General features: G+C 39.0%; 1 protein-coding gene across 3 annotated transcripts in view; it reads right to left on the bottom strand.

Moving 5' to 3' along the window:
* The window catches only part of LOC104600941 (3'-5'-exoribonuclease family protein), a 31,987-nt gene extending 18,549 nt beyond the window's left edge, over positions 1-13,438 (bottom strand). Inside the window, exons 1-2 of one of the 3 annotated variants that reach the window (XM_088902224.1) lie at positions 13,186-13,438; positions 13,027-13,089 (exon numbers count right to left, since the gene is read on the bottom strand). The gene's annotated coding sequence lies outside the window, so the exon portion shown is untranslated. Of the gene's footprint in view, positions 1-6,163; positions 6,258-13,026; positions 13,090-13,185 lie in introns of those variants that run through there. The other 2 variants (XM_010264112.3, XM_088902225.1) reach the window with 2 other exon arrangements.
* Positions 13,439-14,888: the final 1,450 nt, after the last annotated feature.

Below are 14,888 nucleotides of genomic sequence, written 5' to 3'. Positions count from 1 at the left end.
ACGATTATAAGTAGGCCCACCATTACCACTTCGGCCATACACAGAACCACTACCACCACCACAGCCAGACTGAACTCCCCTAGCTCCACCTCAAGTACCACGGCCTCTCGATATAGCAAAGGCAGATCTATCTAAGATATTAGAGTTCTCAGTAGATCCGATAGAAATCCTCCGGAGTCGAGCAAATACCTCTTCCAAGGAGGGAAGAGCTGATCCTCCTAATACCTGAGCCCGTACTGGTTCATATTCAGACTTCAGTCCCACCAAAAATCTAGTCACATCAAGTTGTTCTCTCTGTTGCTGCTGAATATTGACATCAGAAGTGAGGGGGTGATAGACATTCAACTCATTACGTATGTTTCTCATGTTGGCAAGGTACTCCTCAAGACTCTGACTGCCCTGTTGCAGGTTAAAGTACTCTTGATACAGCTGATACACTCTAGTTGTATTGTCCTGACCCGAATACAATTTCTTCGCATGGTCCCACTAATCCTAGGTTCCATACTATTCCACAACCATGTGATGATCTGAGCATCCTCTTGCTCCCAGTCTTCATACTCCTGAGAGTCAGTGGAGGGTTTCTCCTCTCTTATGTATTTTACCTTCTTCTTTGCCTTCAGAAAGACTTCAACGGATTTAGCCCAAGGCACATAATTCACTCCATTTAGTTTAATGGAGGTCATCTGAACATTCAAGTAGTCTGTAGGCACCATCATACTAGGTTTACAATCACTGTTATCTCCCATTATGTTATCACCGATTCTGTACACTTGCTGAATTCTATTACCACTGAATTCTGCACACTGCATACAACTAGATCACACCTGTCACACTGGTTTCAGCACTTGTTGTTGCTAAAAAATGTGCTCATTACACCACAAACCCTACTCCTACGACTACCTAAAATCTCACCACTATATAACTCTTCCTTCGAAATACACAAAAATCAGCATAAACCCTAGCACATTATTGTCTGAAACCCTAGCATATGGTCTAAAACACACTTCCTATTTGATCCATAACAGATATCATGCACTGAGATCTCTTACCTTATCACTGAAGTAACAACCACACTAGCAGGAAATACATCCACACACGACAGCCACTGCACCACATAGATCGGCCCTCTATTCTTCATCGATTAGGGGAGGGCGATCTTAGAAACCACAGCAACCGACCACACACGACCTGACTAGAGGCATAGAAACCTCCAAGGGAAGAGGGCGATCACTCCTTTTCAGCCCTTTCCCTTATCTCCAGTCGAATGCAGAAAAAAAGGAGAAACCCTAGATAGGGTGCGCAGAGAATAGAAATCTAGGCAAACAGAAATCTAGGCAGATTCAATCAGCTCTGATACTATGTTATGATTCGGCCTGCCTTAGAATTCTATCTGTCTGAGATCGATTAGGTAGAAAGAGGTAGAAAGGTGGAAGAAAGAGAAAAAGAGAGGAGGAAATTCTGGTTCGAACTGGAAGTGTCAACATAACCTTCTCCCAGTCGGCCAGACAAAACTTATATTATTAAAACTGATTGAAAAGACATATGTGCCCTTATTTAAGTTAGGAGCACTGGTTCCAACACAACATTACAGATCAGCAACATTAATCTAGGTAAAAAGACAAAAATACCCCTACGCTAACAAGTACAATAAATATGAAGGACTCTCTTCAAGACAAGTCCTTCCCATATGCGGTCAGAGGTTTGGGAGAGGTGAAGAAAGGATGTTGGGCTTAGGCCCAGAGGAGCAAGATAGCTTGGCGATTGTTGCTACAGCCTTGGAAGGCAATGGAGAAAAAGAAGCTTTTCCACTACTGGTTCAAACACAAGCGCAGCCTGCTCCAAAACCCCTCGCAGTGCTCCTACCAGCTGATGGCTTGTCTCAAACTCAACTACAACTAGTAAATCTGAGGTATGTAGAAGAAAATGAAATTTCCAATTGGGTACTTTCTAAGTTTCTTAGTTTTTGGGATTTCTTGGGGGTGTCCTTCAAAGGGATAGAAGAGGAACCAAAAGCCTTGCTCGTTGCCATTGAAAACAGATTTTTGGTGGAAAAAGGAAAAAAGAATAGGAGTCGAAAGAACTGTTGAGACTGGCTTGGGCTTAAATGACACCACAGGGAGTGCGAGACCAGTGATTTAAAAGGTGCGCCTAGGTGCACAGGCGAGGCGCATTTCAGGGTATGCGCCTCGCCTGGGTCCTAGGCGCACGCCTGGTGCGCCTGATGTGCCTTGCGCCTCAGCCCAGGTGTGCGCCTTTTGAAAATTGGGCGCTTTTTTGTTTTTTTTGAACATAACGGCTGGACCGGGGAATCCACCCCCGGACCCCCATGCCACACCCCTCGAGGAAAGCCCAAACAAGTCCACGTTAGGTCTTAAATTCTTAGTTTTCACACAAAAAAATAATGATTTTATAGTTTTAATTGCTTTTTAAGAAGACATTTTATTAGGATGAATGAATGAACAACATTACCAAATTGAGGGTTGGCACAAAACCGGCTTGTAGAATTAGGAATGTAATATGTTTTACATTACATTAGCTATGTGAAGTACTGCAATTTAGTGAAAAAAGAAATTAGAGGTTTTACATGCTTGAAAATGTTTTATATGTTTGATTTTATTTTTAAATTCTCATTTGAATATGCTTTACATCTTATGTTTATGTATTTTAATTTTAGATAATAGGTTTTTTAAAACATTATTTTAAAAATTTAGTTTATATTTTTTATTAATATTAAGTTTAATGTTTTTTATGAATTTTTTTGGCATTTCTTTGAATTTTCTGACATTTTCTTTATTTTTTAGCATTTTTTTATTTTTGCGCCTTGCATCAAAAAAGGTGCACGCCTTTGATAGGTCCCAGTCAGCAGCTAAGGGTATAATGCTCTTCTTAGAGTGAGAACCAACCACAGAAAATTATTATTGAATCAACTTCTGCCTTCCCATATCTGAATTAGAGTTTAAATACAATTAGAATTCAACTGTTTCCCTAAACATAAGGACTCAACTATTGATTGCTTTCCTAAACTTAAGCCACAACTAATATATGGCCAAGTAGATACCCCACGACCGAGATATTCTCCAACCAGTTATTGACCCATTCTAAAGCAAATAAAGGAAACATAAAACAGAAACAGGAGTATGTCTACACGTCCAGCATCACTCCATGTACCTCGGATTCTTCCTGGGCACCCTAACAGACCTTCTTAACTTATCATTGCCCCCCCCCATTAAGTGGAACCTTGTCCTCAAGGTTCAAAGTGGGAAACCGATCCAATAGCTCCTGTGTGTTTTCCCAAGTAGCTTCTTCGATGGGTAATTTCTTCCATTGGACTAGGCTTTCCTCAATGAAGAGCTTGCCTTTTTTCACCCACCTTGTGTCTATAATAGCTTCCGGTTCAGCAATGATTTCCCCATAATGTGTTATAGGTGGCAAAGTTGTGCTTGTAGCGACGTGATCACCAACATATTTCTTTAATAAAGACACGTGAAAAACAGGATTAATCCGGGAACCTTCTAGTAACTCGAGCTTATAGGCAACTTTTTCCACCTTCTCTTCAATTGTATATGGACCATAGAATTTGTTGGCCAACTTTTGGCAAGTTCTTTGGAACACAGTTTGTTGGCGATATGGATGCAATTTAAAGAAGACAAAATCACTAACCTGGAATTCAATATCACGTCTCTTTGAATCAGCTACCTGTTTCATTCTGTTCACTGCTACGTGTAAATTGGTCTTGAGTTGTTGGAGGATAGCATCCCTTGTGAGAAGTGATTGATCAACTCTGTTTACTGCTAAAGATCCGACTTCATAGTGGGGAATGTTGGGTGGCAATCTTCCATAAAGTGCTTGGAAAGGTGTCATTCCAATGGATATATGGTAGGTGGTATTATACCAATACTCTACCCAAGGAAGGAAGGAAGTCCACTTGCGTGGCTGTTGAGATGTGAAACATCTAAGATATTGTTCGAGACATCGGTTTAATACCTCAGATTGTCCATTGATTTGTGGGGTGGTCGGAGAAGCTCATGTTGAGTTGGGTTCCTGACAGTTTGAAGAATTCCTTACAAAAATTAGCATTCCATGCAGCTTGATCACTCCTTCAACGAATTTTGCAGCTATTATCTTGGCAGTGAAGGGATGCGCTAAAGGCAAGAAATGCGCATACTTTGACAAGCGATCGATGACAACTAGAATTAGGGTTGTTCATAAGAAGGCCCAACCCGACAAAACCGACCAACCCGAACTGATCCAACCCGAGTCGGTCGGGTTTTCATCATTATGGGTCGGTTTCGGGTTGTGCAAATTCCTAAACCGATGATTCGGGTCGGTTTTGGTTTTCTTGTGTGAAAACCGAAACTGACCCAAACCAAACCGACTTAGTTCAAACATGAAGTTCCAAAGCTCATTAGGTCACCTAGTTTTTGAATGGTTGCAAGAAACTTTGGATTAGTGAATAGTGATTAATGAACAACTTTTGTGATTAACTTTTCATTTAAATTTTATCATAGGAGATGGCTGAAATGATGTTCAATTTATGACTGTTTTTAAAATTAGCAAGATTTTATCATAGGGATGAACTTAGAACCGAAACCGACCCAAACCAACCCAACCCGATTCAAACCTACTAGGTCGGTTTTGCTTAACGTTGGGTCGGTTTCGGTTTCTATGTCAGGTAACCCGACCAGGTCGGGTCAGTTGGAAAAACCACAGTAAACCGACCCAACCCGACCCGTGAACAGCCCTAACCAGAATTGTATTGAATCCATTAGAAGTCGGCAAGCCCTCTATGAAGTCCATTGTGATATCCTCCCAAACTTGGCATGGAATGGGTAGGGGTTGAAGGAGACCAGCTGGTGATTGTGTGGTTGCTCTATTTCTTTGGCAAATGTCACATGAAGCCACATACTCCTTGATAACTTTATGCATCGATGGCCAATAGAATTGTTGAGCCAGCCGCCTGAATGTTCACAAGGTACCTGAGTGTCCACCAAGGGGTGAGTCATGGAATTCATATAAGAGTTGAGAGATGAGGTTCGAATTTGGAGGGATTACAACTCTGCCTTTGTAGCACACTAATCCATTTCGCCACTTATAAGGTTCACCAGGATTTTCATTCGCAAGCTTGCCAATTTTGATCATGTAAGGATGTTCAATGGCCTCGCTTTTGATAGCTTCCCACAAAGAGGTATGAGGCACGAACAAGGTGTCAAGACAGGGACTTCCTTCTACTCTGGACAATGCATCTACGGCTGAATTTTCACGACCCGGCTTATAGACAATTTCATAATCATATCCCAATAGCTTAGCCACCCATTTCTGTTGCTCCGGAGTGGCTATTCATTGTTCCAAAAGATATTTGAGACTTTTCTGGTCTGTATGGATATAGAACTTGCGACCAAGAAGGTAAGGATGCCAAGTTCTAATAACTTCAAGAATGGCAAGCATCTCTTTTACATAAATGGACCATGATTGTTTGGAAACCCCAAGGGCTCGACTCATGAAAGCAATTGGCCTGTTTTGCTGCATTAGGACCGCCCCAATTCCTCCACTTGAGGCATCTGTTTCAATCACAAATGGCTGGTCAAAATTGGGCTTAGCAAGTGTAGGTGTTGTAGTCATGGCCAGCTTCAAATTGTTAAACGTTGCCTCTGCCTCTGGTGTCCATTCGAATTTTCCCTTTTTTAAGAGATTTGTCAATGGCCGAGCAATGATTCCGTAGTTGCAAACGAACTTCCTGTAATAACCTGTGAGGCCAAGAAAACCACGCAACTCAAAAACATTAGGAGTTGGCCACTTCAACATGGCTTGGATTTTTTTCCCGGTCCACCTTAACGCCATGTGAAGTGACAATGTGACCCAAATACTCAATTTCTTGTTGGCCAAACGCACACTTGCGAAGCTTGATAAAGAATTTGTGATGCCTTAATATTTCAAAAACCGTTTTAACATGTTCAAGATGCATGGTCCAATTGGGGCTATAGATTAATATGTCATCAAAAATGACTAAAATGAATTTTCGTAGGTACAAGCGAAAAATAGAATTCATGAGAGCTTGAAAGGTTGAGGGAGCATTACATAAGCCGAAAGGCATAACTAGATATTCATAATGGCCATTGTGAGTACGAAATGCGGTTTTATGAATGTCAAATGGATGCACCCATACCTGGTGATAACCGAACCATAGATCAAGTTTAGTGAAGAAGGTCGCCCCATGTAGTTCATCTAACATGTCATCAACAGTGGGGATGGGAAATCGATCTTTTATGGTCACCGCATTGAGAGCCCTATAGTCAGTACAAAAGCGCCAGGAACCATCTTTCTTTTTAACTAATAAAACAGGAGATGAAAATGGACTTGTACTAGGTCTGATTAGTTAATCTTAACATGTCATGAACTTGCTTTTCAATTTCGGCTTTTTGAAAATAGGCATACATGTAAGGTCGAACATTAATGGGTTTGGTACATTCCTTGAGGGTGATGCAATGTTCAATCTCTCTTGCTGGTGGTAGCTGTTTTGGCTCTTGAAAAATATCCTCAAACGTACCCAACAATTGCTGCATGTCCTCTTGAATGTCAGGTGCCTATGTATCAGATGAGGGCTGAAGACAGACTACGAACAGGGAACATCCTTGGCAGGACTGTTTCAAAATGGTTTTAAATGACGTGGCTTGAATTGGTGGGGCATCCATCCCATGTAATTGGTGGTAATTTCCCTTCCATTGAAACTCCATGGACATCTTTCTCCAATCGCAAACCACCATGCCTAAGAGCTCTAGCCATTGGACTCCTAGAACCACGTCCAAACCCATTAGTGGCAATGCATAAAGAGTCAAGGTGAAGGGTATACCTTGTAGGAGAATTTTCACATTCTCGAATCTGCCCTGACATGTTAAAGTCTTCCCATTAGCTACCTTCACCGCAAACGGCTTAGTGGGAACCACTGGCAACTGTAAAAGCCCCGCCACCTTATCATTGATAAAATTATGAGTGGATCCACTATCTATGAGAACTATCAGCTCTTGCGATCCAATCTTGGCTTTAACCCTCGTGGTCTGATTTGCAGCCCATCCAGTGAGAGCATGGAGAGAAATTTCTGGTGCATCACCTTCTTGGAAGTTAAAGTCGTCCTACTTGTCCTCATCCGTATCACTCGAACCTGCTTCAAGTAACAACAATTTTGGCCCCTGGCATTTTTGCCCCAGTGTAAACCTTTCATCACAATTAAAACACAAGCCACGAACTCGTCTTTTTTGCATTTCCTCCCAAGAAAGCCTCTTAGTAGGTGAAGGCTGTTTGGTTTTCACAGATGATGATACCTCTGTGATGGGCTAATTGATTGGCTTGGGAAGCTTCCGATATCGAGCTAGCTGCTCGTCCCTCGTATGTGCTAGGCTAATAGCATCCTTCAAGCAACGAGGTTTAAACATACGAATACCATCTACTATGTCGGTCCTTAATCCTCCCATGAACATTCCCACTAAAGCTTTCTGAGTCCAGCCTTGAACACGGTTGTCCAACCTTTCAAATTCTTTCTAATAATCACGTAAGGATCCCGTTTGCTTGATCTTCGACAATGCTTCGTCGAAGTCCTCAAAGTCAGTAGGACCAAATCGAGCCCATAATTCCTCTATAAATTTCTCCCACGTCACCGCTTTGCCCTCTTCCTTGTAGGTCCGTTTCAGTCATTGCCACCATTCATTAGCCTCGCCCTCCAAATGAAAAGAGGCTAAGGGAACCTTTTGCGAATCCGGCATAACCTGAAAATCAAAATATTGTTCGGCTCTTGCACACCAAACCGTCGGATCCTCACCTGAAAATCGAGGAAATTCTACTTTGACTGGTTTTGTTGTAAACAGAGGCCGACCTTCATCTGAATTATCGTGAACCTCCTCTCCAACGATGCGGCGACGAACCTTTGAAGATGATATCTCAGGATTGTTGCTAACTCCAGTCCCTTTACTAGAGAATATAACTTCAGACAACTTATCGATGGTATCCTCCAATCGGTGTAATCTGTCTACCAAACTCTCCTCCATTCGACTGAAGCTATTTTGGAGCCCCCCAAGACCCGCTTCCAAATTCTCGATCCTCTCCTTGTTAGTCGCCATGAAAACCCGGCTCTAATACCAATGATAGGTCCCAGTCAGCAGCTAAGGGTATAATGATCTTCTTAGGGTGAGAACCAACCACAGAAAATTATTATTGAATCAACTTCTGCCTTCCCATATCTGAATTAGAGTTTAAATACAATTACAAATCAATTGCTTCCCTAAACATAAGGACTCAACTATCGACTACTTTCCTAAACTTAAGCCACAACTAATACATGGCCAAGTAGATACCCCACGACCGAGATATTCTCCAACCAGTTATTGACCCATTCTAAAGCAAATAAAGGAAACATAAAACAGAAACAGGAGTACGTCTACACGTCCAGCATCACTCCATGTACCTCGGATTCTTCCTGGGCACCCTAACAGACCTTCTTAACTTATCAGCCTTGCCTTGCCTTGCCTTGCGCCTCAAGCGCAAATTGACCCCTGCGCCTTTCTTGCGCCTTGCGCTTTTAAAACATTGTGCGAGACATAACAAGAATAATACAAAAAGTTAAGAAATGGAGAAATTCAAAGTATTTTTGTGGAATATTAGAGGCCTTTGCTTGGGTAGAAGGATGGTAATCAGTGGTTTTGTAAAAGACAGAAAGCCTGATTCCCTACTAATTCAGGAAACTAAATTACAGAAACTGACCTTCAGAGAGGTGAGGAGTGTTTGGGGTTTTGACTCTGTTGACTGGCTTGAACTCCCCACGGTGAATACTGCTGGTGGAGTAGCCCTATTGTGAAATAATAATTCCTTTAAACTTTTAGACAAGAGGATTGATCTGTTTTCCATCTCAGCCAAGTTTTTTGGTGGGAAGCAAAGAACCTTCAGTTACTGGTAACAGGGGTGTATTGGTAGGTGGACTCTAGTCTGAAAAAAGTTTTCTAGGAAGAACTAAACTAAGTTAGAAGAGATTGAGGAGGTCTTGGGTGATTGGGGGGGGAGATTTCAATGCTATTGTCAACCCAAAAGACAAGAAAGGTTGTACAAGGGTTAATAGAGGCATGAGACATTTTAAGGATTTCATTCAAAGATGGAGTTAATTAATTTTCCACTCTCTAGAGCAAGGTACACCTGGACCAATAACCAAGACAGTCCTTCACTTGTAAGACTAGATAGGTTCTTGATCTCTCCTGAATGGGAAGATTCCTTTCCCAACTCGAAGCAGGAAGCTCTCCCAAGGGCTGTTTCTGACCATATCCCACTTTGCTAGACACAGGTGGTTTGAGGAAATTTTCCCGCCCCTTTAGACTTGAATACTGCTGGCTGGACTCAGAGGAGTTGGTTTCAAATATTCAGCAATGGTGGGCTAAAGCCTCTTTTGAAGGCACAGCCAGTTATGGTTTTTTCAAAAAACTTGAGTGGCTGAAAGCTAAATTAAAACTGTGGCAAAAGGAAAGGTTAAAGAAGGATGAGGAGAAAAGGGAATATTGTCTGCTGATTTGAATGCAGAGGAGGAAATATGGAATATCGTCTGCTGATTTGTCTGGAGTAACTGCCATTCATAATTCGAGCAAAGAATTATCAAATCAAGTGCTAGATACTGGAAGAAAGAGTTCTCAAACCGAAATTAAAGATGGATGGCAACATTCATTCTTTCTTTTAAACTTGAAATTAATGAAGTGCAGGACTTGGTTTTTAATCCATCTTTGGGGTGTACATTATGACTTTTCAATTCCAGTCCTAAACTTCATTTCTAAAAAGTAGTTTCCAATAGCTAGTTTTTTCTTTTTTTTTTTTGGAAAAGGTAAGGTAAACTTATTCAAACAGAAAAGGAGAGAAGTACAACAAAACCCAGGCCAAAAAGACAGCCTGAGTGCAAATCAGATTACAGACTCCACCAAGACTGAGAACAAAACAAGTGAGACAAATTCTGATGCTTAAAATCCTCAGTAACCGACACCCAAGAGATCAGCTTGTCGACAACTCTCTGCACTAATTCTTCAGGACCTTTTAGCTCTATTACAGAAATTTATACTATTCCTCTCAGCCCAAATAGACCACAAAACAGCTGCAGGAATGGCTTCCACACTAATTTTCCTTTCTTGTTGAGGCCTTTAAATCTCCAACAGCACAGCAGGTCCTTGACTGATCTTGGCATAACCCAATTAATACCGAGAGCTTTCAGGAAATGTCCCCACACCAGGGAGAAAGTCGGGCAGTGAAGGTACAGGTGATCTGTAGTTTCTGGGAGAGAACCACACAAACCACAAGAGGGGTCCAGAATCTAAATGCCACGTCTCTCCAGGTTAGCTCCAGTCAAACGTTTATCAAGAGCCATTGTCCAAACAAGAAAGTTAGACTTGGAGGGGCTTGTTGGATTCCAAGCCTGATTGGCAGGAAAATCCGAAGGACCTGAACTGTTCAACTTGAGGGCCGAGGACTTAACAGAGAAACAACCATCTGAATTCCATTTCTAGCTCCATTCATCCTCCAAATTTATATCTATCCTCTGATTTTGAAGCAGCCCCAGCAGCTCCACAGTCTCTTCTAGCTCCCAATCAAACAAGCTTCACCTAAAAAGGGGGGTCCAAATAATGGTTCCTCCAGAAAAGTTATAACTCTCAGCCACTGAAGAGTCTTGATTAACAACACATTGGAAAAGAAGAGGGAAAGCTTCCACCAAAGGGCCCTCCAAGAACCAAGGGTCCTTCCAGAACTTTATTCTATCTCCTTTGCCAACCTTAAGACTGACCCCTTCCAAGAGGGCAGGAAGATTCTTCATAATGCCTACCCAAAGAGAGCTGCCCCAGTTTGGAGGAGGATCCCTTGATCTCCAATTACCCCACTCCACCTCATACTTAGAAGCTAAGAGGTTTCTCCACCAAGCATTACTTTCAGAAGCAAATCTCCATATCCACTTACTGAGAAGAGATGAATTAAACTTTCTTAATCCTAACCCCCCTTCTTCCTTAAGGAGACACACTTGATCCCACTTGACACGGTGTATTTTCTTTTCTTCTTCCCAACCCCTCCATAAGAAATTTCTCTATAATTGCTCCAGTCTTTTTGCTATTTTGTTTGGGATAGGGAAGAGAGAAAGAAAGTAAGTGGGTAGGTTAGAGAAGGTACACTTTATCAAAGTCACTCTACCACCAAAAGAAAGATATTTTGCCTTCCAAGAAGCCAATTCTTATTCCATTCTTTCAATGACTAGGACTCAAGCCGAAGAGGAAGACCATTTTGCCCCAAGGGGAAACCCCAAATACTTCACCGAGAGGAAATCAACCTGGCAAGCCAACACCTCAGCACATTCATCTAAATTTGAAACTTGGCCCACTAGAATAATCTGACTTTTACTCAAATTAACTTTAAGAGCAGAAACCACTTCAAACCAGCTAAGAATTCCAAGGACAATCTATAAATAATTCGGAGAGGCATCAACAAAGCATAAGGTATCATCTACAAATTGAAGGATATTGACCTTTTCCCTTTCAAGGGAGATTGCAAAGCCTTCCCAACACCCAGAGACTGCAGCCTTCTTGCTAACAAGTGTGAAGATTTCCATGACACAGATGAATAGCAAGGGAGCAAGGGGATCACCCTGTCTCAAGCCTCCAGAACTGTCAAAAAAACCCACAAATTGTCCATTAACCAAGATTGAGAATTTAGGAGACGTGATGCGGACTTTGATCCAGTTTCTCCATTGCTGCCCAAAGTTCATTTTTTCCAGCACAAAATCTAGGCATCTCCAGTTAACATGGTAACATGCTTTCTCAATATCAAGTTTACAAATCAAAAATGAAGTTCCCTCTCTTCATCTAGAGTCAATAAGTTCATAAGCAATGAGAACTGAGTCTAGCATCTGCCTCCCTGGAACATGGTCATATGCTTTCTCAATATCAAGTTTACATATCAAACCCGGAGTTCCCTCTCTTCTTCTAGAGCCAATAAGTTCATTAGCAATGAGAATTGAGTCTAGCATCTGCCTTCCCGGAACAAATGCACTCTGATTATTATAAATCACACTGCCTAAAACCCCTTCCATTCTTTCAACCAACACTTTAGCCAGGATTTTATAAAAACTGTGTAAAAGGCTGATTGGCCTAAAATCCTTGGTGTTCATAGTTCCCAATAGCTAGTTTCAAAATATCTAGTTTCATATGTTGCCTTTTTCCTTATTTACTTTAGTCTTATACCGTCAAAGTGTGGGTACTGATTTTCATCTTCAATTCTGACATTAGGTTTAAATTTTGAGCATAAATTGCATATTTGCTTCAGTTTCCAAAGTTTGAACTTAAGGTGCAATTACAAAATAGACTTTTCATATTGATATCAGATTTCAAAATTGGATTTTGATATTGCACTGCATGTTCCCCCTATTTCTAGTTTCATATTTTATTTATAATATCATATTTTAGAGCCTGCACTTAGAGAATGATCACAAAAGAGGATTTTCTACGTTTACATCAAATTTTCAGTTTTAGCTTTGGCATTGAAACCACACAACCCGTTTTTTTTTCAGGTTTCAATGTTAAATAAACCATTAATATGCTATTGTGATGATGCTAGGCACCAATAAAATCCTGCAACCTATTCATTCGAATAATCACAAATAATAACTGATAAAGGATGACTAATGGGGCAAGTAATTATTATAAACATATTCACCATTTACTTAAAAAAAAAAAAAAAAAAAAAACTCAGATCCACTAAAAAGGGCAGAGAGGGGGAAGAAAGAAAGAACGGAAGATTATATAGTAGATTTTCCATTTTTTGGCCAGTAAGAATTTAACTCTAAATCCAAATCTGAAAGCCATACACTCAAAACTATCCAAGATGAGCTCAGTGATGCTAACCTTAACCCAGGTAATATAAATCTTATTATGAATATCCCATCGAAGATTACAAAGAATTAGATAGCTATACAAGTTAATATTAAATAGCAAGCCTACAGTTGAGGATGATTCTATCTATAAATCATACCTTAATTGCAGGGACGAAAGTGAGCAACTGAGCACTCGAAAATGGTTCTTTGTGGTCTGTTTTCTGCAGCGGAGAAACAGGCGAGGAATGAAAAAATGTGTAAGAGAGAGGAGAGGAAGAAGAAGATGAAAGGGGAGAGACAAATTGGTGGTAACTTACCTCGTCGTCGCTAGAGAGCTCAGATCGATACTTCAGCTGCCGGAGGTGGGAGTGACGAAAGAGGAGGGAAAGGGAGTCGGAAAGTTGGAATAGGGTAGTGAAGGGTTTGAGGGGTTGTTTGTCATTTCATTTTCTTATTTCGATGAGCCGTGAGCGGGAACGGGATTTCGATTCCGGGGGGGAACTTTGGCTGCCCACGGATGAGTGGGGTGACAGGAATTCCTGTCTCTTGTCAACGTAACACATGTCCTCTTTTTGAAAACTTAAAAGTTGAAGCTTCACGCTTACATTTAATTAATAATTAAAGTATGGACATCGGGTGTGTCAGACAATTTGAATATAAATATAAATACGAATATGTTTGAAAAACGCATAACTATAAATAAAAAATATAAAATTGATTGAATATGCTAAGAAAATACATACAAATTCCATAAATATATTAATAATATTAAGTTTAATGTCAAAACAAATATAAATAATATATAAATACATAAGACTTATATATTTAAATGATATATATATTTATATATAAATAAATATATTATAATTAATATATCAGGACATGTAGGTATTACAAAATTTTATTAATAATGCATCAATCAAGAGTCCAAGGCAAATATTATATACTTTTTTATAGATTAATACATGCAAAAAGTCAATATTATTTTATTATCAATTAAAGTGTAAGGCATAAAGCATGTGTAATTATTATATTTGAATTATTATATCATTTTGTCTATTTTACTATTTTTATTTTTTAACATTAACAAAGAATTCAATTAAAAAATTAATTCTTAAATGTTTGATAAATAATAATTATATTTTTATTAAAATATTAATTAATAATTTATAAAAATATATAATCTTAATTTAAAATATATCAAATCTATTAAAATTTTGAAAATGCATATCATATGAAAATTCATAAACTTTAATTAATAAAATAATTATTCCATTAATAATATTTTATTTTTATACAATTTTGAAGTTAAAATTTATTTTTTATATTAAATGTAGATTAATGGATTTGATAGATTCAATTTATATTATATTTTCAAATACTTTGTAAACAATACCTTTATTTTTGTAAATAATAAATACATTGTTATTTAATGCAAATTGAAGTATTAATTAATAGTTTATAACAATTTAAGATACATATACCATATGCAAATTTATAAAATTTAAGTATTAAAATAATTATTCTATTATGAATATTTTATTTGTATAAATTTTTGAAATTAAAATTCATTTTTAATATATATGTAGATTTTATAAATTATTTATTCCACTGATTTATAAAATACTAATTTTGAAAATTGTTCTATCTAATTTATAAATAAAGTTTTTGAAAATAAATGTATGTTGTTTTTGTTTGCATGTAAACATTAAGTTTAATAAAAGTTATTTTATTACACTTATTAACATTAAATAAAAAATGACTTTGTGGTTAATGTACAAGCACGCCTTGGCATTGGCCAACTTGGGTTTGAGTCACACTCCTCCTGTTTGTATCCTTTATCGATGCAATCTGATGTTGAGCTCGTGTTGATATTTTAATACTTGCATTTAAGTATTTAACCTTGAATGTGGTCTTCACAACGTTAACAGGGAGTCCGTTAACCATTAACGTCCATCCACTTAGAGTCTATTCATTTATTCTTAACTATTATCTCTTAATATAAACTTTTAACTATTTA

This window comes from Nelumbo nucifera, chromosome 3 (genome assembly GCF_055504915.1).
Source record: "Nelumbo nucifera cultivar China Antique chromosome 3, China Antique-T2T, whole genome shotgun sequence".
Classification (NCBI taxonomy): Eukaryota; Viridiplantae; Streptophyta; class Magnoliopsida; order Proteales; family Nelumbonaceae; genus Nelumbo; species Nelumbo nucifera.
Note: the sequence above shows the minus strand (reverse complement) of the source record. Positions and strands in the feature narration are given on the sequence as shown.